This window comes from Sturnus vulgaris, chromosome 1 (genome assembly GCF_052056855.1).
Source record: "Sturnus vulgaris isolate bStuVul1 chromosome 1, bStuVul1.hap1, whole genome shotgun sequence".
NCBI lineage: Eukaryota > Metazoa > Chordata > Aves > Passeriformes > Sturnidae > Sturnus > Sturnus vulgaris.
Window position 1 is genome coordinate 30,591,385 of NC_142243.1, and position 25,312 is coordinate 30,616,696.

The window sequence follows — 25,312 nt, forward strand, 5'->3', positions numbered from 1 at the left end:
TTTCTGCCTTCTCTTCATGAGCAATTTTTTAAACTTTTCTTGCACAGTTGTAATTCATTTCTTTATACTTATTGAGAATTTTCATTAGACAATCTCAAGGTTCTGAGACTGAACATGCCTAAGAGAGGAAAACTATACTGTTTTTTTTTTTTTAATAAACTACAATTGAAACTGAGTTAATCACCAAATCAGTGGAAAAGCAGAGAATCAGACCCACTGGGCATCTGGGCTGAGTGCATCTGGTCTCAGATATAACCACATGCCTGGAATTATTTTAAAGGGCTTGCTACATTGAAAACTTTTCTCATTTGAGTTATCCCTCTCTAAAGAGCTTTCTAAAACACAATCCAAGTCAGCTTAACTAAAGGATATTATGTTTAGAATAAAAGTACTAAGGAAAGTCATATTTAGGTGTTATTTCAACCACCTTTAGAAGTACAATTATGCAACCTGAAATAGATATAGATGATATAGATATAGATATAGATATAGATTATATAGATGATAGAGAGAAAGAGATAAAAATTAGAATTTAATGCAGTGTTCATTGAAGCCAGTGGAGGTACACTTAATAAATTGTGCATCTGGTCTCTACAGAGTCAAGTGCAACTTGGTACCTTGCAGGAATACTACTTTCCGAGTAGACAAATGTGAAATCAGAAGTTTTATCAAGCTTAACCCTCATCCGTGATTACATTCATCTTGCCTATAACATTGGATTTTAAAGACAAGAATTTCAGGTTAGACTTAAAGCTTATTCCATCCTTCCCTAAATTACTCCTAAAACAGTAGGATAGTAGACAAAATAAGGGATAAAGTGCTGAAAAATGCTGCACAAATTTGTAAAAAATTATGTATGCAAAAAAAGGAAATTTCTGTGTATTTATGGAACCATGCAGCACATCCATGATGCTACCTGCATTTTATGGGTATAATTTAAATCAAGATGAAAGAAAGAAAATCGCCTTTCTGCAACCAAAAGAGAAATGCAGTTTACTGTTTACACACTACAAGACATTTAATGATTTCAGAAACTTAATGACTCTGCTAAACCCAGTACACAATTATGATGCATAAAGAATTTCCTGACTTCTGTATTTTTTCAACATCAAATACCACAAGATCTTTAAAGAGGGTTGGGGATTGAGAAGCTTATTGTCTTGGAGATGTGAATAAGTCTTCAAATCTACGCAGATCTGTCAACCCATGATGCAGGGCCTATACAAAGTGTGCAGGATCAGATGCTCTTAACCACTGCATCCACTGGCAGGGTAGGGGTTTAAATTTATGAGTCTTTTCAAAGCAGCCTGTATTTTCCTTTGGTATAACTGGGATATTACATTATTTTCCCCTTGTACAAGGACACAAACTTATTCCATACTTATGTTGAACTTATCTGGGGGACCAGGAAGTTGAAATTTGAAAATTTTTCGTTCAGATTATTTGTTGAACTCAACTGTGTTAGACTGGTAGTCCCCTGGTTTCCACTCTGCCTTGACTTTAAAAACAAAGACAGCCACTGCTTCCTCTTTTGCTGTGTCTGTCAGGAAGGTGGCAAGAGAAGTATGGTAGCTCTGCTTGCAATGTTACAACCTCTGGCAATGTTGAATGCTGGTTTTATGGACCTGATCCTGAATATGAAAACAGAAGCACATATTTTGGTATCTGGATTATTAATCCCTTTGCTTTAGGTTTCAGATTCCCCGTGCAGTGTGGTGGTGAGCATGGCAGTCCAACAAATCATATCGACTTTATGCAACTGAGAAAAAGGCAATGCCTAATAAAAGTCTTAAATGTCACCCCTCTCCAGATCTAAAGGTTAAAGCCAAGTTCACTGAGAAACAGCACCCTGTGTGCTACAGAACCACAGGCTTATTAAATTCTCATATCACTTCCATTTAAAATCTTTCCATGAGTATTTATATGGTTACATGTGTATCCTACATTAAATTTAATGAGACAACTGTGTAGTTTGAAAATTACACTCTTGGCATCCCTGGGGTTCTTCATCAGCTTTTTTAAAAATTCTGAACTATTCCCTGAATCCTGCTATTTCTCAAGAGCCTGAAATCTTAACATTGATTTTAATCAAGCAGTACTATTTTGTAATTGCACAGAATTATTACTGTTTTCACTAAGACAGGCTCTTTGTGGAATAGTAATATTCAGACTCCGTGGTTTAAATCCCTACCTTACTAACTGTTAGAAAAATAAATTTATAAATGTGTTTCTATGGAGACCTGATATAAAGAAGACACAATTTATAATCCTGGTAATTGCAAGTCTTTAGTTTTGAGATCTATATAAAAATGCCAGTTTGGATTAGCTCTTTCATTATGAAATGTTATTTTATTTTTATCTGACGTCCAGTTTTTCATATACAGAGGAATTTTATGTTTGAAAAATAGTAGAGAAGATAACACAACCAAAGACATGCTAGCGTATGTTTTTCAACCAAGTCAGGGGCTTAGAAGTGTAGGCTGCTCTGACTGCAGAAAATATAAAACATTACATTTAAATTACATCATTCTGTTTTATTGACTTTGGCTATGCTGAACATCAATAATTCTTTTTCTTTAACTTTTCCTCCTAAGTCACCCTGAATTTATCTTGAGGATTTTTTACAGAGAGCTTTACAAATCCTTCCCATAAAAGAGAGATTTGTCAGTAGCATGGCCACTACACAGCACCACTGTGCCAAGATATTATAGACTATATGCATATGATACACTACCTCTATAAGTGTTTATTTTCCAGACCTGTTTATTCAGAATCTTCCATCATGATTTATCATTCTTTAGAGTGTATTTGAGAGGAGAAAAATGCAGAGAAAAAAAAAAAAAAAGGGTAATATTTTCTTTTAAAAAAGGAGTAGGCAGAGGACTTTTGGTTTGACCCTTTAATTAGATCCATTGCCAACACCCTTGATTTCCTTTATTTTTTAAGCTGATCCACCCAATCAGTCTTATTTGGGACAGAGCTCAACAGACCTATGTGAGGTTTGGTTCAATTCTACTTGAAGAGTTAACTATAGATGGATTCAGCAGTGCTATACAGAGCTTACATCTAGCAGTTTACCTGTACCCACACATGGAATGTTTCACTGGCTGATAGACTATAACATTTTGTTTTTTCTATTTATGGAATACCCTATGGAATAGATGCGAGATTCATAATTCATTGTTCCTGTCATAAGGAAAAGGAGAATTCCCACTGCAAGGGCTGTCTGATTACATGTCCTGGGGTCTGACTCTCTGCCCTCAGCAGATCTCCAGCTCTGGTCTGAGTAAAGCCAGCACACATCACATAAGTGTTATATTCTGTTATGCGTCATCAAGGAAAAACAATTGTCTTACTCGTTTTAGTCTTGTATATGCTTGGGTTTTGTATTCATAGCCTGTTCAGTTCTTGCTTTATTGTTTGATGCAAGTAAAGCAATCTTTTGAAAAAATAAGAAAAGTTATATAATCTTTTTTTCGCAAGAGACAGAAAAAGGGGAAAAAAATCCACAGAATAAATTCTTTTTTTGTCATAAAAATCAGGATTCTATCAAATAAATACTGGTACTTATAGTCTAGTCTCTGCACCTAAAATGATGAAATACATTGGGTGAAGAAAAATACAGAATGAAATTAATAAACAAAGTCAAAGAAAATGTTTAGTACACAGAACCTTCATGTCTATAAAAAGACTTACACTTCAACACTAAAGATGATTCTTTTATTAAAGAGTTGTATTTAGCCTTCATTGTTTTTGAAGGATTTTTTTCCAGGTTCTCGGACTTATAGAAGCCATCAGCATTCCTGTGTGTGTCTTCTGATAAGGCTGTGTTAAGCATGTGTTGCTAATGTATGTGCCCCACAGAACTCTTCATTACATACTGGAACTCAGCAATTAGTCTCTTTTATGGAAGCGATTCAAACTGTGCCCTTTGAGTAAAACCAAAGACTGGCTGTGGCTGTGGCATGGAGGTGAACCTGCTTGCATCCCCAAACTGTGCACAGGCAGAAGGATGTGGAGAGACTGGGCATGGGGCTCTGCTGCCACGGGGCAGTGCTGCCAGTGAATTACAACCCACAGGATTGCATCAGATTGCTGCACTGCTTGGAGCCCCAAAGTGAACTCCACAGTCTATCAAGATACAGTCCTTTTTGCTTTCCTTTAGGATCTTAAAATGACTTGCAGGCATTGTGTTGGCAGTCACAGCTCTTGCTGAAGGCAATTGAGATTGCAAATGCTCATCTCAAAGTGATTAAAGATCTGATTTATGTAAAATGTAAATATTTCATAACATATCTGTCAGCCCACTCTGAAGTGAAAACAAGTGTAAAAGCTAACTAAAAGCGTGTTTAGAAGAGAACAATTGCTATAGTTTTATATGTTTTTGTTTTTGCTTTGTTTGAAATCTATTATGTTAACTGTGTCTATTTGATAATCCAGATGACTTAATCAATACAATTCCTGACTGAGTCATGTGCCTTTTAGGCCAGAGAAAGTTCTTTTGCCACATTAGCAAGACTTCAAAAATGGTTGCCTTGGTTGAGGACTGCAGTCAGCCCAATGAGGCAGCACTTCTGCTCATGTTCTCTCATGAGTTTTTCTGTAAAGCCACACAGGACTAGAAATGCTTTCCCTTCTCAGAAGAAAAGCCAGCATCTCTGTGGCTAAAACTAGTCAATGGGTCCCTCGTGCCCACATGTTATTTTTCCTTCCTGCAGCTATTTACCTATAGGAAAAGATGATTGGGTCCCTGCAAGTCAGGGCAGACTACAGCTCTGAATAATGTCATCCTGGGAAACCTCTCTCGTTCCAGGTACACTAATAAGATTTCATTTTAGGCACGTGTGTTTAGAAACTGGGGTGAGTATACTGTCTTTCTTTTTAGATAGCTGCTTGCTGGGCTTCGAAATTCAGAGTGGTTTATCCTTGCATAGTCGCATTAGGAGTCACTAAAGAGCGTGTTACTTTGACACGTGAGGTGCGTTCTGCTCTTCTATATTTTTATAGATCCGTTTAACTTCTAGATCCTAGATTTCCATATCTAAAGAATTGGGCATTTAAATACAGCATTTATTATCAAAAATACTTTTATTTACATGAAGAAGACCTCAGATATGATAAGCTTTCCTGAAATATATGCCTAGAAAAATTTACTGGTTTTTGTAGGATTTAAAATTGCATTCACATTTGAAGGCTTGACCCTGTCTTCATTTAATCAATTTCTGTTATCAATTAAAAATATCACTCTCTCAATCTTTGTACCATCCATGCTAAAGCAGATTGCTCCTTATCACTTATTTCTTATGTCTCTGTAGAATAAGAACTGTTTTCAGGATGAAATGTTTCTTTGAAAAGCATGTATTAAAAGGAAAACAAAAAAATCAGAATTCATAAACTTTCAGAAAGTACATAATTTAATTCAATTTGAACTAATTATCTTTAAAGAAAATTATACTAATTTTACAGCATTATCCATGGCTTTTGCTTTTGTTGTGGCTAAACATGTGGCTGTGATATAAATTATCTCTCTTTTAATTTAAAAGAGCCTTTCACTGTTCTACAATGGAGCTAGATACAGTTAGGGAGAGGACATATTTTATTGTCTCAAATGCATATATTAAAGAACTCAAATGAGTTCTTTAAATTTTAAAGCTTCTTCAGCAAAGTATCAGGCAAGCGGGGGAAAAAGGTCTTAGACCACATATTAAAAGAAAAACCTCCAAAAGTAGTATTTTATATGGAAGATAGGTTCCAAGACAACATTGGGTTCCAAGACAAGATTGGGAGTCTTGGATTTACTTCTTGTTCCAATGGGGGCTGCTTGTGTAGTTCAGTTGTTCAGCTTCTGTTTACATTAGTGTGACCATACTATTTGATCTACCAGTATAAGAACATTAAAATAGGCCAAAATATGATTAACTCTCTCTTTAGGCTACTTTTCCCATTGAATGTCATGAGAAGGAGCCTATTATAACTGAAAATCACATCTCTTTGTTTCTATTTTCCCATTCCAAGAATAAATGGAAATGAAAGTGAGCAGAGATGTGACTTCGGAAAATATCTTATTTGGATCACTTCCGTAAAATTTTGCTTGATTTTTCGCAGAGGAAACCTGTGAAATACTAACAATATTGCAGATGATATGTTTATAGTTTCTTCAGTCAATTTATCATTTATTTTGGTGAGGTTTTTACTTTTTGGGGAGTGGGTATTGTAGAATTTTTAAGCGCAGTAGTCAAAGGTAATAGTTCCTTAGCATTTCTGAGATTGGTTTTGGAAAAATAAATTGCTTGCTAGTGGGAAAATGAAATAATGGACAGCAACAGTGTTTAGATTTTGCTTTATTTATTTCCAGCTCATTAGCACACTTAAAATATCAAGGGGTTGGTTTTATTTGTTAATCTTTGGTTGTTTTTTTGGTGCTAGTTTGTGGCTTTTCCCCCTGGACACGAAGAATCTGCTGTTTTCTAGTGCTCTTCTCTTTCATCTTGCTAATAAAAATCCCTGCCTTTTGTAGATGGCTACAATTTTCTTTCCTTTTACTACAATTCCCAATTGCCTAAAACTCAACTATCAATTGTCTTAACACAGATGCACAGGAGATTCAACAGAATACAAGAAACCATATTTTTTTTTTCTTTATATCCCTTATTCCAAACCCAGTAGTATCTAACTTTAGGAGAAGTGCAATCCATTGTGCAACCTAATCTAGGGCGTGGCATCCCTGCCTGTGGAAGGAGGTGAGGTTTGGTCTGGGGGATCTTTAAAATCCTTTCCAACCCAAACCGTTCTATGATTTAAAACATTACATTAAAAGGAGTAGATGAAAGAGAAAAAATCACAGGTAGTTTTGGCCATGGTTTTGCCTGCTTGGATATTAAAAGAAGAATTGTAGTGGATATTAAAAGTCTTATAGACTTACATTTTACCAGCATGAATTATTCAAAAATAATACAACTTTCAATAAAAGTGCTACTTTTTTATTATAACCTTAATGCCCACCTTCAATCTGGCTTTTATGGTAACTTTTAAGGAATAAAATGCCAAGCACATTCTTCAGTTAGTAACAACTGATTCCTTGATGAGAAAATTCCTCAAAGCATCTGCCAAAAATGTTCACCCTTCGCTCTCTGTTGCTAATACACTATTATTGGGTTTGTGCATGTGTGTAGGCACCTGTCTGTCTATCCAGACACAGATTATAGTGTATACCTTGGCATTTAAAATTTTATCAGTCCACGTGCTTCACATGAAATCCAAGAAATGACATGCCTCAGAAAACTTTATAGAGAAGAGGTTTTGACATAAGACTGTTGTGACTTTTTGAGCATATCCAACAATTGACTACACCACTTAATTTTCTTCTCAAGTATTAATGTTACATTTGATATACTCCACACCATACCTGTTCCTTTGACATCAGTAGAAATTATAAGTGTAAATTCAGTGAAAGCAAATTTAAGTCTATGGTACTTACAGTTAAAGGTATAGCTTGGCAATGGAATTTGCAACATGAAAACCAAGAAGTAGGTTGCATTACTTATCCCATTTGCGTATTATTTTCCTACTCTACTGAGGCAAACAACTGCATTTTTTCAGTTAGAAAATTACTCTCCTTCAGGTTTATTCCTCTTTAAATTTTATGCTTTTTGTTTGTTTTTTTCTTTTTCCACTGTTAACTTATACCCCAGGCCCTAGTATTCTAACCTAATATTTTCTAGGGCAATTTAGGATTTCTAGTAACTGTAGAGATTATAGGCTACGTATAGCTAACAATATGAACATGATTTTCAGTTACAGTATGGTCTGTAGGCAGCTGAAGGTAGGGGAATTCCACCTGTTCATTTACATGGACTCTGGATCAAGACTTTAACTTTTGAACAAGAAAGAAGATAAGTAAGATTGCTGGCAAAACTCCTCCAGCAATCTGTCATTTATTTGTAGCTGGAGATCATAATTTTCCAGCTACATTCACATAGACAAATTAAAAGGTCAGCATTTGAAAGAACAGTTTTACCAGTGGTTGCTTCACTGTGAGGTCTGTGACAGGAGTTATTTCCTATTCCAAACGTCTGAAAATGCCAAGTTTCCCAGGAAAAAGGTAATAACTAGCAAACACTGAATGTTTACAGGGAACTACTTTGTCTGATGTCCCTTATTAAAATCAATTTTGTTCAAGCAAAATGTTTCTTATCCAAGGGAGTCTAATTATAAATGCATCTTCAAGGACTTTAATATATGTTTAACTATTTACAAAATGGCTCTCTTCAGTTAAAATGAGAGAATTACAGAGTGTTGTTAAAATGAAACATGCATTTATATCTCCTGAAAGATTCAGGAAAATTTGGAGAACAACAGCTTCGATTATGTTTTGGTTGACCAAGAATAGTGTGGTCTTAGATAGTTTAAGAAATCCACTTTTTTAGAGTTTGATTCTTAAAGGAAAGAACCCCCAAACAACCAAACCAGATTTCCAATTGACTTGCAGGTTTCCGTTTGTTCTACTCATTCCTCCTGCCTCTCTAATTAAAAACAAACAAACAAACAAAACCCACTGAGGTTTAAACTCGAGAGGTTTTGGTTTGCTTTTTTGTTTGCTTGTTTGTTTGTTTGGGTGTTTTTGTAATTTGATTGGAATTCAGGTTTCTTTCACACTCTTGCAAATTAAAACATGATAAGTATCACCATTAACTAAATGTGGCAACCAGATTTTAGCTCGTTTTTTAAAACCCTTTTTGATGACCTGATTGTCCAATGTGACCATTACAATATGGTTTCCCTGAAAGCCCAGCAGAAGTGTGAGCCAGAGAGAAAACCTTTGGCTGCTGTAGTGAGACTCTGGTGCATATCTTGTTACAAGAATAGCTACTGAAACACTTGTTTAAGTTTTTACACATGCATCTCTTTTCTGCAGCTTATCCCATAAATGGTCCAGCTGTCCCTGTCTCGGTCCCCTGGTAACCTCAAAGTTTAAATGAATACAGAAGATGTACGTGGAACAGAGAACATGGGCTGTGCATTCTTACAAAGCCACTGAGTAGAAAAGAAAACTGAGTAAATGAGCTTTGCTCTTAAACACACTTTCTCATGACATGCAGCTGGCAACTCTGAGGTAGCACATGACTCATATGATGACAGTGAATGTCTTTATTTATGGATGTAAAGAGCAGGACGACTCAAACACAGAAAAGAGAGTTCACAGAAGTATTGTCACTATGCTGGTAGTCCCTCTAAGAGGAAGGACGACACAATCCAAGTGAAGTTCAGGAATCTCGTCAAGTTAGTAACTAAAGGAAAAGTTAGCAACCCTCAGGGAAATAAATAATTTCAATTATGACCATACAAACTGCAGAAGGCCCTGAAAAATGCTAATACTGTAATATGCAAGAGATAGAGAACATGGGATAAACTTGGGAAGCTCTCATTCACACAGAAAGTGATGCATATGAGGTTTGAAAGTTGAAAAATCATGTAAAAAAAATTATGGTGACAAAGGAGAACCCTGGACAGAGGGAGCAGCAAAGCAACCAGATATGATATTTTTCTAAACACCAAACAAGTTTTCTGATGTTATAAAATGAATACTATTAAACTAACATAATTTATCAACAGTGTTTATTTTCAGTACTTTTTCCTGCTTTTCCTTTCATGCAGGATTAAGAAGTGGGGAAAAAGGAAGATGTACGGGTAAGAGAGACATGTAAAGAACAAATAATATTTCTGTGGAATCTGCCAAATCCTGTGAATTATGACATATAAAATCATCACATAACAAAATAATTTCCTGCCACTTTTGCACAGGCTGTATTGTTAACTCTTAAAAAAAAAAAAAAAACCAAAAAAAAAACAAAAAACCCCTCTTACAAATAAACAGCAATGTGATGACGAACGTAGACATCACTTACATCAGCAAATTCTAGGTGCTATATGCTTTATCCCAGTCAAATTTTGTACTGTGAGGAATCTTATTCACGTAAATCTCCATTTACCACTATGTTGGATTTAGAATTAGACAAAATTAAACAAAAGGAAAATAGGATAGGAGTTTATCTGAACTGATTCTTTAATTAATTTTTTTTCCTTTCTTGTTCTTTCAGATATATTGTCACTTTTACTTAAAGAAATGGTTGCTCTGAACTAAATCACCTGTTTCACAGATTGGTATGGAGATACAAGTTGTATAATCAGGGAGGACTTAATAAACAGGAAAGGAAAGTCAGTTCTATTTTGCAACCAGATTTTAACGTACAGGAAATGTAAAAATGATGAATTTCAATGAGGAAATGTGAAGAAATTTCAATTATGAATTTCCTTCTCTAATAGCACTGATGGTCAGAGATTTCATTCTGCATAGGAGATGAAGAATTTCTCACTTCTTCCTTGCTTACTTAGGATTACACAAAATTTCCTGAAATATAAATATTGAAATATGTAAATTCATAAGTAAGGGCCTATGATTGCCTCTGACTTCTAAGAAGATATGTGTCATAGGAGACTCCCATTCCTTTTTACATGGATGAAGGCCACCAGCAGTCTTGCCCTGTAAAATGTTCTGGAACACTTCACACTTGTATCAATTGACATTAATCCTGTTTGTACAAGAAATATCACAACCATGTGGGAAACATTTACTGGCCCAAGCAGCAAAGAATTTGAAAATGCCATACCCAGTGTGTCAGTGACTGATGAGATTTATGTTAGTGGGAGGAAAGACAGGCATTAAATCAAGAGATATTTATGCAAACTTCATTTTACTGTATATTTGGCCTTGTTATGAAGTTATTTATAGATATAATTTACTTAACCAGTGCTTCTGTGTCTGGCTCCTCTTTCAAGAATTCATCAAAAATTCATCATCTGGTCTGTTCAATAATATATACTTTAAAATGGAAAGCAACAAACTATAAATGACGTAGGAGGAAAGAAAGAAAACACATGCTGCTATATATTCATTTTTAATGGATATGAATCACAGAAGTGAGTGCAGGTAAAATAAATGGGAATATTGGTTTGCAAGACAGTAACAGAAGGAGTTAAAGCATGTTTTTCTTTCATCATTTCTGAATTTCAACATTACTGAAGTTTAATGGAGGGAGCTACTTTTACTATACTCATCAGGAATCTTAACTTCAGATAAGTCTACCACACAGATTGTACTGCCTTGCACAGGTCCCTGTTTGGTATAAAGGGCCCTGATGTCTGTGTCCACAAAAACTCATGGGGAATTTTGGACCCTTGAAAGTCATTGCTTCTGAACTGGTTGCTACAGCTTTGCTACAAAGGTCCAGTCCTGCATTTCCAACCTGGCCCTAGGCAACATCACAGAAATGCTGGCAGGATCTGGATACACTATTTGGTGCAGATCTTTGTATACCCTCACTCCCTGAAAGAAAAATCTTCACTGAAACCAGCACAAATGCTGCTGTGAGCAGTGAATGGGGTGGGTTCCCAGACTTGCAGTTTTTGGGTATGTATCTAGCAATTATTGAGTAAGAGGACACAGCACCAGACTAATGGGGAAATGGGATTTTGAAAAAGGCTTCTTGCATAACCTTTGATTCATCTTACAATAAAACTGTGTTCACGTCATTGTTAATGACAAGAAGATGTGTGTAATCCTTGTGGGATTTATCTGTTGGTGAGTCTTAATCAATTCTCCCTGCAGGCTAGTAAAGGGCTCATGTCAGCCATCAGAGTGCAGACCGATGCTCAAACAAAAACTTCTTAAAACCTTGCTGGTAAGAGTTCTTATTTTGATTCCAGTTACTGTCAAAAGAACTGCAAAAATCCCCAGGCATTTCTTGAAGTAATGAAGTAGAAGATTTCTCCCAGAGGAAGATGGACAAAGTTAGAGAGACACATATTACCTTGTATTAGCAGTGCCAGAATCTCAGGAGAGCCCTATGCAGAGCTTTCCAACGAGTCTCTGAAACTACAGCAGGTAATTGCATGTCAGAGAGCCTTATAAAACGGTGAGATGGACAGAAAGGCTCTTTGTGAAGGTAACCAGCACTTTTATGCTTGGAAGAAATGAGGTTATTCTACATTATGGATCCCTGATGAAAAGATTTGTAAACGCCATACATAAACATTTCTCAAAACATTCAAGTTCAGTTGTTGGGTACATCTGAGAGCCACATTTCCTGTAAAGTATTTGTCTAAGCTACTTTAGAAGCTTAAAAGTGGGCTGAGATTTCTCTTGGTGAAATCCAGGTATGGTTTTCCTCCTTGCTGTTCTGTAGCAGCATAAAGATGTGAGCCCATGGTCTGAGGGAGTTCTAAGCTAACAAATGTCAACTTGTTCCTCCTTCTGCTTTGATTTCCTTTTTGCTGCGAGTCCAAGTCAGTATTTCTGCTGTTTCAAAGCCGTGTCTTATATTTATTCCAAATGGAAGAACTTCTCATCCTTCTCTCTTTTACCTCTTCTCTCAAATTTATCTGAGGTGGGCACAAGCTCTGAGGAGCTATGAAACTTCCCTTTGGCCAATCAAATAGATCTGATAATTTCAGCTGCATTTCTGAGTCAAAAATTAAGTAAATGTATATGTTTTTCCATGGGCAATTTTGAGTTTAGCATAGTCTGTTGACACGAAAGTTTGGGACTTACTGAATTAGAGAACAGAAATATTTAGAACAGAAATAAGCAGAACTGAATGAGAAAGGCCATCCTGTTGGCACAAAGCTTGAGTATGGCTTTTTCTACAGTCTCCTATATATGTAGTTTCATAGGTGAATTTGTTTAACTTACTCATGGAACTGGAATACAGCAAGTAGGGAGTTAATAGTAGAATCAAATATTTTCAGTTTTTAGGTGATACAGAGGACAAATTACGTATTTTAAATAGCTAAATATACCTAAGTGACATCCTCTTGATGGAAAGACAGTCCCCAAAGAATTGTTTCTCTCCAGAATTATAAAGTGAGCTATTAGGCTGACTTCAGGAGAACTTATAAATATAGTACTAAACAAGACTTCTTACTAGGATTTTAAGAAACCTTTAATATTGGACTCAGGAGTGTGGGAGGTTTTACATCTGTAGTATTTCTGGGCTGTTTGTTTTGTGTTCGTTCTCTTCCTAGAGCTTCTCTTTAAGTTCTGGGGAAGTATTCGCAGCAGTTTCAAAGCTCAGACAAAGAAGGGTTTGTTCCTCAAAGCAAAAGTCATCCTATTTTTTATGGAGACAAAAATGTACATCAGGGTTCCTAATACTTTGATACTTCATGGTTCTCCTTCCATATCCCCCTAATTGGAGTGGATTTTGGTAAGTAGCAAAAGTAATGAAAAAGAGTCCATCAGAGTCTTAATTTGGTTGCTACATGAATTGGTCATTTTCTCATCTAAAACTAATGAATCTTCTGTCTTCCCAGGACACTTGAAAATGACAGTCTTTGTCAATTATTATTGCTATCTTATTGTATTGTTACCTCATTGTTGTTGCAATCTTACATGCTCTTTTCATTGACTTTTTATTTGTAGTGGTTACCCACAATGTATGACTTGCAATTAAACAATACAAATGAGTCAGTGCCTTCAAAAGAAAATGTAGTTGATAGCATGCTTCTTATTTGTGTGATAAGTATTTTTATTAGAATTAGATTGCAGATTCCTCCTCTTCTCCATTCTCTTTAACCAATCAGAATAATTATGGGTGAATACAAGACAAAATATTTCTTTATCTTCCCTCGTAAGACAATTGTTCATAGTAGTAAAAACGAGTGATTTGCATGTTTGCATAATGAAATGCAAATTAAGGCAGACTGAGTGCAGGGAGAGCAATGCCAGCAGTGCACAGGACTCCACAGGCACATTAGGGTGACTGGTGGACTTGCTAGACTAAGAAAGAAAGCCATACAAATACCAGTGTACCAAGCTCTGCTACAGTGATTATGTTTACATTTTAAGAGGCATTTAATAGAGTATAAAAGTGAAAATACCCACAGATTGGCTCTCCACGATTCATTGTAGGGTGCACAAAAATCCCTTTGTTTGGCTTTGTGTACTTCATCAGAATAATTAATGGGCCTGACAATTTAATTCTGTGTAATCATATTCGTATAAGCAGCTCTATAATTCCTCATTTATCAAATGCTGCAGGAGAAGCAGAAATGTTGCAAAAATAGGCACAAAAGAAAACCTGGGTTCCACTGGGTGCTGAGTTACCTGAAATTTCAAGGAAAAAAGAGTCATAATGCATAAGTATGAAAAGTAAGCTGTTCCATCTTTAAGGTAAAGATTTTGTGATGCACATGTGAAAGATTAGGAAGTAGATTGGACCCTTCCTGTGGGTCAGATTACTGGTGAGCATGAGGAATAATAGGAATTAGGGGATGTAATGGGATGATGTGGCTAGTATGAGACCCTATAAAAGTTATATCTCTTTGAAGTCACCATTGCCCTTCCTGATGACTCTTTTCCAGTTGAGAGACCAAACATTGTCCAAACACAAATTCTAGAGTCTGCCTAACCATCATCCAGATCCAGTTTTCTAAAGTACCCTCCAATAATTACAGTTACTGTTATACTTTCATAAAAGTAACTTAAGCACTTTGAAGTTTAATGGTTAATGAAAGACAGTGAGTCATGTAGTCTAAAGAGGATTGATTAATGATAATTTATTATATCAAGGTGTTAAAAAGCTGGTTTGTATTGTACCTGACTATCCATAAGCACAAGTGCTGCATCACATTTGATACAAGAGTTGTTCTTATATGGCACCCTGATGCCATGGATTTCTTTTGAAGGTGCAGTATTAATATTCAAGCCCCAAAATTTATGAATTATATGTAATTTTTTTAGTTCTTACCAAACTTTCCTATAGCATTCAGTTATCTTCCAAGGGATCAGGCATTAAGCATGCAGAGTTCACAAAAGAGATCTGCTCTGCTGGTATTTCCACCCATATCAAGAGATGGAAAGTCACAGAATCATAGAATCCCCTGAGTTGGAAGGAACTCACGGGGATCATCAAATCCAACTCTTAGCCCTGCACAGGACGTCCCAAAAGTCACACCATGTGCCTGAGAGCATCACACAAACATTTAAACTCTGTCAGGCTTGGTGCTGTGACCGCTTCTCTGGGGAGCCTGTTCCAGTGCTGCGTAAAGAACATTTTCCTAATATCCAACCTAAATCTCCCCTGACACAGCTTTGGGCCACTCCCAAGTCCATTTATTTCTGCTCAGATCTGGTGTCTCTGCCAGTCGTTAGCAGTGACTCTCAAGTAAAGTGGCAGACTCTACGGCATTTCAGATTTGAGGAAGATGTCACAAGTTTCTGACAGCATTGCTTGTTTGGAGTAACAGCCCTATGAGACCCTGAGGCAACTTATTGTGGCTCACTACTGTTTGCAAATACTGGGTTTTTGGAGGGCATTTTTTGTTGTGAGCTTTGTTTTGTTTAGTTTCATTTTGTTTGGGGTTGTTTTGTTGTGATATTTTTTCGTTTTCGTTGCTTTTTTTGGTTTATTAGTTTGTTTCTGTTTCCAAAGAAGCACAACACTAGTTTCATGCTTCCAGGACATTAAATCATACCAAAGAGTCTTTGTCTTGCCTTTTATGTCGTTTTATTCACTTTTGTCCTTGCTAACCAGGACTGCAGAGGTTCTTATTCCAGATTTCTTTTAACCAAAAGCAATAAATGCTATTTTGTAATAAAATCATGCTAAATGCAGATTCTAATCTGACTCTGCACTCTTTCTATTTAAGATTTCTATTCTTTTGTCATTTTCATTCTCTGCTGGAGCATTGCCTACACATTATAGAGGGTGTGCTTATTCAAGCTATGCATATTTTACACTGATATTCTAGGACCCAGTTTATCCACTTCGTGAATGTTAATGCATACCTGGACTTAACCCAGGGATGAACTAAACAGCTCCTTTTCTGAAGAAAACTGACAAAGTTACTGCTTCCTGAGGTTCCATCCTTCTGTATTTTATGTCAGTAGCAGAACTCTCAGGTTTGTATGGACTCCAGTGATTTCATGCTTCTCTCCTGTTTAATCCTCTCCATAGATCCTTAGTTCACTGCACAAGTTATTTAGTCTTGTAGGGACAGTGTTCAAACTGATGTATTCTTGCACTAGGTCTGTACGTGTAGCTTTGCTGCAGAAAGATTTACTGTTGGGCTTTGAGGGCACGGCTAACAAGGCAGGTACAAGCTGGTTTCCAGGAACCAGCACATCACTCTGGATCAAATTTCAAAACATGAAAAGTATGAATTCTAGGACAAAAGCTCTTATTCAGAGGTAGGTATATATAAGTGCCAGAATCTGAGACATCTTTGAAATGATAATCCCTAAGCATCTGTCTGTCCCTGTCCTTCCTCAAAATAAATACAGGATACCTGCTCCATCAGTGGCTGTCACAAGTTCACAAGTGTCAGAGCACTAAGCACACTTGCCTCCCCCTGGGTTTGGCTCCCTGGACTCAGCATGCAGAGAGATAAAGGTGCCAATGTCAAGCCTTGAACACGTGGAGAATATTCTGCCAAGAAGCCTTGTGAGAGCTTTTTCTCTCTGTTTTCACTCCCCAGCCCACTTTGTTCAGAGACTTCTCTTGAGCTATGGTGCAGCCTTCTCTGTGGATATTCTTTTATCTCCCTTGCTCTGATCCTCTTTTGTAGTTTAAGCCTAGCTGGCCACTAAACACTAAACATGCTCTTCTTGCTCTCTTCCCCATACAATGGGATGGAGAAGAGAATCAGAAAGCTAAAAGAAAGAACCCTTGTAGGTTGAAATAAAGATGGTTTAATAGGCAAAGCAAAGCAAGGAATTATTTCATTGCTTCCCATGGGGAGGCAGGTGTTCTGCCAGTCCTAGGGAAGCAGGTCCTCATCAGCCATGTAATGGCTACTTGGGAAAACAAACTCTCTATCACTACAAATCTTCCCCCTATCTTCTTCTTCCCCCAGATGAAGAAGGAGGAGCATGACACCATCTGGTATGAAATATTCCTTTGGCCAGTTGGAGTCAGCTGTCTCAGCTGTGTCCTAATAACTACTATGAAGGAAATTAACTATACCCCAGTCAAAACCAACACAACACCATGATTCACTGATGACTTCCTGGCTTGTCCTCAGACCTGCCTCACCTCGTGCACTAGATGGATGATGACTGGACTATTGAATAATCTTGCCTATCATGTGAGACCTGCTCTCTATGCTCAGACACTGTGGGCTTGTTCCTCAATCCCTGCTCCCTCTGGTTCTGGAGCAGTACCTGCCCTTGCTGCTCCTTGACTATTAGAAAGAAAAACTTTTGGAAGTTCATACATCGTATATTAGCCTTTGTTGACTTTAGTCTCTGTCAGTCATCTCCAGTGAGTGGCAGAGACCTTAAGCTCAGGATTTCCCATTAATATAAAGAAGGATTTCCTGTAGCATGCAGCATATGGGAATCTGCATCATTTATATACAGAAGCAGACTATCTGAAAGTCATGCAGGTGCTATATATGGGTAGCATGAAATGATAGATCACTAATGGCAGAAGGCATCATCTGCCTTCTCCATGACAAATCCAACAGCAGATTTATAACTCCAGGCTGGTTCTACAGTGGTAAGAGATCCAGGCTTCATGCTGGCAGTGCTCCTGCCCTGGAGAGTGAAACTGAGGGGGGGGGGGGGTGGTGTTGTGTGGTGTGAGCTCACAGATACCAGTTTCTCACCAGGACATCTAATGAAGATTTTTTTTTTTTTTTTTTTTTTTTTTTAATTTTTTTTTTTTAAATCTTGAAGCCCACTCTTTCTTGCTAAACATCACATGTCAGGGAGGTTGGTACTAGATGATCTGGAAGGTCCCTTCCAACCCACAAAGTCTATGATTCCATGACCAGCTTCAGTGACCAGTATCTAGACTGGAAGAGATTAATTCTTACTACAGGTTTAAGACCTATGGTGGAAAACTCTGAGATTTTTAAAATCAATGTATTACTGCCTACACTCTAAAAATGTGTGGCATCTACCTGTCATTCCTTATGCATAAGGAAAGTTGTTACTTCCTCAGTCCTCATACAAGAACACACACACAGACACTTTGCCACCCTGCCCCAATTATTCAGGGAAATCTACAATTAAAATTCTGCCTGTGAGGAGTTGGACTAGGAAGAAAAAGAAGAAATATAGAGGTCCCTGTCACAGACTTCTTTAAAAATCTACTATTTATTATAATCAATTTAACTTTCTGGAGGAGGAAGGTTGGCTCCATTAGCAAAGAAAATAAAAAATTTTCAGCATTAAATTTAGTTCCTGGGGTCTTATGTACATTCATCAAATGCATTCATCCCACAACATAAATACCATTCCCAAATAATTTTTGTCCTTCCTAGACTGTGTAGATATAATGAAATGCTTTCTGCCATCATCAGAACCTGTTGCTCCTTTCATAGCAGGATCATTCCAAAATGGAACATTTCTAGGAAAATGCTACACCCTGTTATGGTTTGGAAGAATTGCTGTGTGCTGTCTTTTTTGTTTTGTTTTGTTTTGTTTTGTTTTGTTTTTGGTTTTGGGGGTTTTTTTTGTTTGGTTTTTTTTTTTTGTTTTTGGTTTTTGGTTTTTTTTTTGATTGGGGGTTGTTTTGTTTTTTGGGGGATGTCTGCAAGTTAGAGGACAATAGCTTAGAGAATGAGGATTGGGAAAATATGCTGTGGGAACAGCTGGCACCAGAAAAGGCACAATTAGGGATTAGGAAGTAGGGAACTAACATCATAGCTGATTGTATTAAGAGATGATGATAGACCTCAGTTCATCACATACTCCTGAAGTTCTGTAATTACACCCAAATAGTTGAGCACTAGTAGCATTGACCTAGGTCAGAAAATTCTATCTCTTGTTCTCCTTATAACATAAGTTAAATTTAATTAAAAGCGTTAAAACATTTTTTTTAAAGACTAGCAAAGACTTTGGAGAAGCCTCATAATGGTTTTGACTAGTTAAATATGAATACACAGTTAATCGAAGTGCTGTCTCAGGTAGACAACAACTGCAGCCAGCAGGAGGACACAATGTGTTCAGTTTCCATGGAAATTTACTCAAAGGAAAGGTGAGCACTTCATCTATAGATAAGTTAGTAAAATATTCTTTAAAACATTGTAAAGTGAAATAGTCTGCTATAAAAAAAAAATCAATCCAATGCAATAGAAATTTTCTAACTCTATACCTATAAAAATAAGCAGCATAAATTTCTAGAGGCAAAAGTAGCAAGGGGAGGGTTCAAAGCTGTACCTGTTAATAAGTTTGCTTAGTAACAGGCACAGTCTGCTGAGTGAACCAAAGCTCTCTTTACCAAAATTCTATTTTTAGAATGATCACTGCATTCTACAAGCTCTCTATGACTTCATTGTTTAAATCAAATCATTACCTGGCTTGAAAAGAGTCAAAAATGATGATGATTTTTATGACTACATCTACCAATATAAATTAGAGGTTTATGATGTTTTTTATTGATAATAATTTCATACTGGTGATATTTGGGTTTGTTTAAAAAATTCAGAAGTCCTTAGTTTGAGAGCAGAAACAAGTGATTTTTAGTAAAGGACACAACTGCTGCTTGAATATATTAACAAAAGGGGGTTTTTATTATTTTATTGTAATCAGCAATATATGCATGTTTTTATACAATAGTCAATATTGTGTAATTGTGTCAATATTCAGACTGTTTATTTGGGTTTTTTTGTTGCCTGTCTGGAGTCTGAAATACCCTAAGGGAGTCAGAATGAAGTGTTTCACAAACGACGTCTGCATCAGCTTGGCCATTGGTCAGCATCATTCAGAAATCTAAATACCTTCTTAGTAAATTAAACAGCATTAATCCAAATGCAAATGCTAAAATTCACAGGCAAAAGCTGTAAGAGGTGTTTAATAAAATTCCGTTTAATTTCAGTGAATCACAGTCCTTCTGAAGTCACCTCTGCTGCCTGCTGGCTGTACATTAAATTGCACATCTGAGAGAAATCAGCCCGTGTCTTTTGTGACATTGACGTATTTTAAAGGCAAATTCTTCTTATTAATATCTTGTTGAATAAAGGACTTATCATGAAATTTTGAGCCTTCTCTCAAGCTTTTGTGAAGCAAACAGGTAATTCCTGGTGACCTGAAGTCTATGGTAGTACAGGCAGCGCTGGTATAAGACTTCCTTCAATATTTCTTTCATAACTGAAGCAAAGCAATCATTTATGCTCTCTTTTCATTTCAACCTACTGATTTCCAGAAAGGCTTACATGCAATAAACATCATCATTTCAGCTGTAAATTTAACTCTTACTACTTTGTCAGCTAGAGGTTTGTTTGCCTCTCATTTCCTATCATATAAATGGTGAGTCTTTCATATGGGGCAATGCTAACATAAATCCATAGTAAATAATTAGATCTATAATATTCTTGCAGAGATGTTGCCATTTAAGGGATATATACTTATATATTGGAAGTGTATAAGGACCTGAGATTTATGTAGTAATTATCTTTTGCTTTTAAGGTCTGATCCAGATTCCACTGAAGTTAATGCACATTTTATCATGCCAAGAGCAGTTGGCTTAAGCCTTTAGGGGTGAACTTATTAAATAATAATTATAAAAATAATAAAAAATTAAAGCATCATCTTGCTTTTGTATTAAAGTAGTATCATATTAAGGAGATAATTAGGCTTGATGAAACATTATGAGTTTGGCAGTCAAATGCAAGAACCATTTTAGAACAAGGATTATATTTAAAAGATACACAAGATCATTGTTAGTCAAAGTAAAATAGTGTTAGGTCAAAAGGAAGAGTTGAGAATTTGGCTGACTTAATTGCTTTTTACCTTTTGGAAGGCACTGGGACTTGTGCTAAAAGAGATCTCTGTCTACCTGAAAAATACTTTCATGCAAACCTTTATAGTTTCACTTTGTGACTGGACCTTTTCTTTTAGTCATACAGCAATTACAATATTAAGTAGCTATAATAATGAATATCACATTGTTAGCTTGTGTACCACATAGCAGCCTTGTGAATCTATGAAAGCATGGATCATCCCTCATACAATGATAAAAAAAATAGCATTTTATTTCATATATTTCCCAATGCTGAAATAAACTGCTGTACAATTGCATGGCATTTGGCAAGCAAGAAGCACAGTCCCTACAATGCTGAGGATATCTTAGTTATGATGCTCCTAATTTAGATCATCCAGAATGTGTGTGTCATATTTATTTCTGAAATGCTTCCTCTGAAGAACAAAACTGCTATTTTAATTACCTAATGCAAATTCCCCCCCAGTCAAAAACAAAAACAAACTAACCTCTCAGATGCAGATAATGAGAACAAATCAATAATGCCATTGTAAAACAGTACTACCTTCGGGAGACAGCTGCACAAGTAAATAGGTCCATTTGTTTTGAAATCCTTCCTGAACATCATGACTCATCCTCTGGTTCTATTTTGGGCTCTGTCGTGTGTGTGTGTGTATGTGTGTGTGTGTGGGGCTGAGGTCACAAAAGCCCAGTAATCCAAGCAACTGAAGCAGTGAGTGTTGTCAAAAAGCATAGTTTATTACGTGGATTTGCTGTATAGAAATGTCTTTTCATGCTCTGCCTGTTCATAAAAAATATGATCAATAATCTACCTTGTCTGCAATGACTTAAATCTTCTTACTCAGAATTGGAACGAGCTTCAAATTCCTTCTTTAGGTAACATCCAATCTAGCCCTTTATTTTCAGGGAAATCAGGTAAAACCAGTTAAGAGTTTTTTTGATTTCATCTGGAAAGCAGTGTGGGAGGGGTCAGAGAAATAATATATATTTAAAATAGAAATAGATTTCTTGGTTTAGATAGGAGCTTTTGCTGTAATAATGCCCTCAGGAGACTAAAAGGGTCACTATTTATGCATTCATCCTCTAATTAGGAAAAGTCAGTACGTGTGCAGTTGATGAAAAGCACGATTGTGAGTGCTTTTTTAGTTTGGGTGTTAAATGTAAGGGCTGCAAAGAGTGCAGAGTACTAATGTTCAGTGGCTGGGACATCTGCATGGAGATGTCAGGCTGGGGCTCGCTCAGGGCTCATGATGAATCATCCATCGGTGGCTGGCAGAGAGTGCTGCTCAGCAGGGTGAGCAACCCCCTGGCCAGAGCCTCGCCCGCCTGGAGAGAGCAAATGTGTCGGGAAAGGAGAGACAGGAGACGCCACCATTCACAGAGAAAATCTGTGTTTTCTCCAGTTTTTAAGATTTTCATTTGCCCGTTTGAGAGCTGGGAATATTGGTGTACTTTAATACAAACCTCCGGATGAAATGATGATAGGCTCTTAAAGTAAGGGAGAAGAGTAAAGATCCACTAGTTTCAACAGAGTACTGTCAGTGCACACTCACTGCTTCAAAGCAGTCCTTGGTTTTAGATTTGACAGTTTTGGAATTCCAGGGACAGTATTGTGTTACAAACATGAAGAAAATAAAGCCTGTGAGCCCTACTATGCAGTAAAAATTCTGGGGCAGCTTGTGTCTGCCTCAGATCCTAACTTTCAAAGAAAATTTGTTTGGCAGTTTGGTTTGGGGGTTTTGCTGTTGCTATTATCTATGTAATTTTTGACTTTTTATTTTATTCTTTTTCTACAGAACCCCAAAGCCTTTCACTGTATGGAGAACTACTACATATTCTAGCTTAATTAGGATGGAAATGAATGTTCTTTAAAACACTAGGATTTCAAGATCCATTAGGGGGTTTCATCAGATGCTGACAAAAAAAATCATCTCTAGGTTTAATTCTTTTGACTAGTGTCCTGGAAATAATGTCCAATGGGAAGAAAGTCAACTTATGGCTAGCAACATCAGACCCAGCACTTCATCTGCTCTCTGACCTCTCTCACCATTTCGTCCAGGACTTGCTGTAATGGGAATCCTGATACTACAGTAGCAAAGCTTTGAAAAAACAGAAATGATTGGCAATCAACAATAAATAACCAGTACAAGCTTTATGAAGGGTTTTGAACACAAGGCCGTCTGGACACCTTGAAGTCAGCAGATAATGTAGAAAACAAGTATTTTTCAAACAGTAGCATAAAGTTCCTTATGTTTCTTTTTCTCTTACTACATATAACCAGCATACTTTATGGTGGATGGCTTTAAAACTCTGCAAGACTTTTTCAGACTAACTAATAAAGCAAGTGAAGAAACAGTGGTTGTATTTTTCTAATCAGTGGTCCAGAGAAGAAGTCTAACCATTTCTTGAAGGAAAGCTGATATTTGCAAAAGATTTATGCTCCACATAAACTCCCATCTCTGCCACATACAATGAATGCATGAGTGCTGTCTTCCAAATGCTGTGTGATTTGTCTCATATATAACTGTTACAAGGACTCTAGTGTCTTGAATAGTTATGGTAAGAAACTTATCAAGACGTCTAAACAGACAGCAAAGCCTAGTAAATTCTAATTAGAACAACATATGTTGCTATCAAACTAGAGGTATTAAACATACCCATGTTGATTCATCTGGAGCAAAGTGACCTCTGCAGCATTCACAGCAGCATTCTAAGACGGGAAATGATTAAAACATCCAATTGATTATTGTTGTCTTCATTTTGTGGTTGTAGTACCGAGATTACATGCTAATGCAACAAGGATATTTGTCTTATATTAAGTCAGCTGGATAACTCCTTTCACATGTAGGAACTCATTGGCTTGTGGGTTAACTTGCTATGATTCTCCAAAATATAGTCTTCACAGCAAAATGACTGCCTGGTATCAGTAAATTCTGCTTTAAAATAAAAAATTAGAAAGAATATACTTCTTCCAAGGTACGAAAAAAGATCAAAATTACCATGCCTAAATTCCATGTCTACCAGGCCCAAGATGTACCTATCAACTTGTATTTATGGCACAGATATAAAAAGCTCTAATAAGGCAAGCCGTTAGGGGCTTTTGCTTTGGCTTTTGCTGAGGTTTTCTTTCAGTCCAGACCATAGTGCTTGCCTACATCATGGCAAAGCTCTGGCATTTTAATTAATGCAAATCATAGACAAGTTGCAACACATGACAATGAGAAGTGGAAGCATAAACTACTGTTGTTGGCTGTTGCCCTGTGCTATGGAAATTTGGAAGCTGCGGTACAAAAGAATCTGCTGAATTCTATAAGAAAGTAAAAAAGTAGAGATTTTTTCAGAAATATTGTATGTTAGTTAATAGGTTCTTTTCTCTCAATGGAGAATAGATTTTTCTTCTGTAAAGATTTCTTTTATTTCCTTACAGTGCTCAGAACTATAAATTTCATGTAAAGGAGTTGGTTGGAATTTACAAATGACTATAGCCTTTTATTGTGTTTTACACACTTGTCAAACTAGAATGGCTACTGTAACTGAAGTAATATAGTAGTCATTTTCTACACAATTTGATTTAGGGAAATCTAATGTCTGATGAGAACTTATTGCAGGATTGAGCATTAATATTATTTTCTGCTCTTTTCTGGTTTAGTATCTCCCTTCAAACGCAAGGTTCATTGACATTCTCCGAATCATACTCAAGGTTATTAATTATGTGATCATTACTGCCTACCTTCAACTCACTTTTGGGAAATTTCCAGTCTCAGGCAGGTACAGATTTGAAAAGTCCTTCAACAATTTTAAAGTTTTTCAAAAATATATAATACTTCTTCTGCAGTATCCAAAGCTCTGGGTAATATTGAGACACCCTGTTGCTCCCACCTTGCCCCACATTTGCTCCACATCACTGATGGTAAGTGAAGTTTCCAAGTTTGCCATGGGCTTCCACACCACTCATCCTTTTGATATGTGACTTCTCTTCCAATACACTTAGAGCTATTTCTTGAGATGGATTTGTGCTAAAAATAAGGACAATTGAACCCAAATGTGCCAGAACTCTATAGGTTTGATTTGCAGGGAACGTGCCTTTCTGCACTTCCGTGATTTTAAGATGAAGTCTCCTGACATTTACTGTTTAAGTAAATGACCTGTCTCTTGAAGGCTGGTGATTGTAAGACTGTCTACTTTCATTTAGGTGAAAGCTCTAGGCCTTTAACTGCATGGCAAAGTTTGGAAAGTTATTCTGAGTTCACTTTACATTTTTGGAAACAAAACCAGAAGTCTTCAAACTAAAAAGGAAATTAGGATTCAGGACTGTTTGGGTTTTTTTTTTTTTTCTTAATAAGAATGCTTTTTGTCTGGTGGAGTTTAGGGCTCTTTTGAGGATCTGGATTTCATATTTTCATTTTGGATTGTAGCACATTTTCTAAACACAGACTTTTTGCACTTGGTGAAAGAGAAAATTGCCTCTAATTTTTCTCTCTGTGATCAGTGAAACAACAGTGACGACTGTTGAAAATTTCCTTGAAGAT

The 25,312-nt window shown here is 36.6% G+C and overlaps 1 protein-coding gene across 1 annotated transcript in view; it reads right to left on the reverse strand.

Moving 5' to 3' along the window:
* Window positions 1-21,437, reverse strand: part of TMEM196 (transmembrane protein 196) — a 100,041-nt gene extending 78,604 nt beyond the window's left edge. The window contains exon 1 of the mRNA XM_088162841.1: window positions 21,328-21,437. The gene's annotated coding sequence lies outside the window, so the exon portion shown is untranslated. The remainder of the gene's footprint in view (window positions 1-21,327) is intronic.
* Window positions 21,438-25,312: the final 3,875 nt, after the last annotated feature.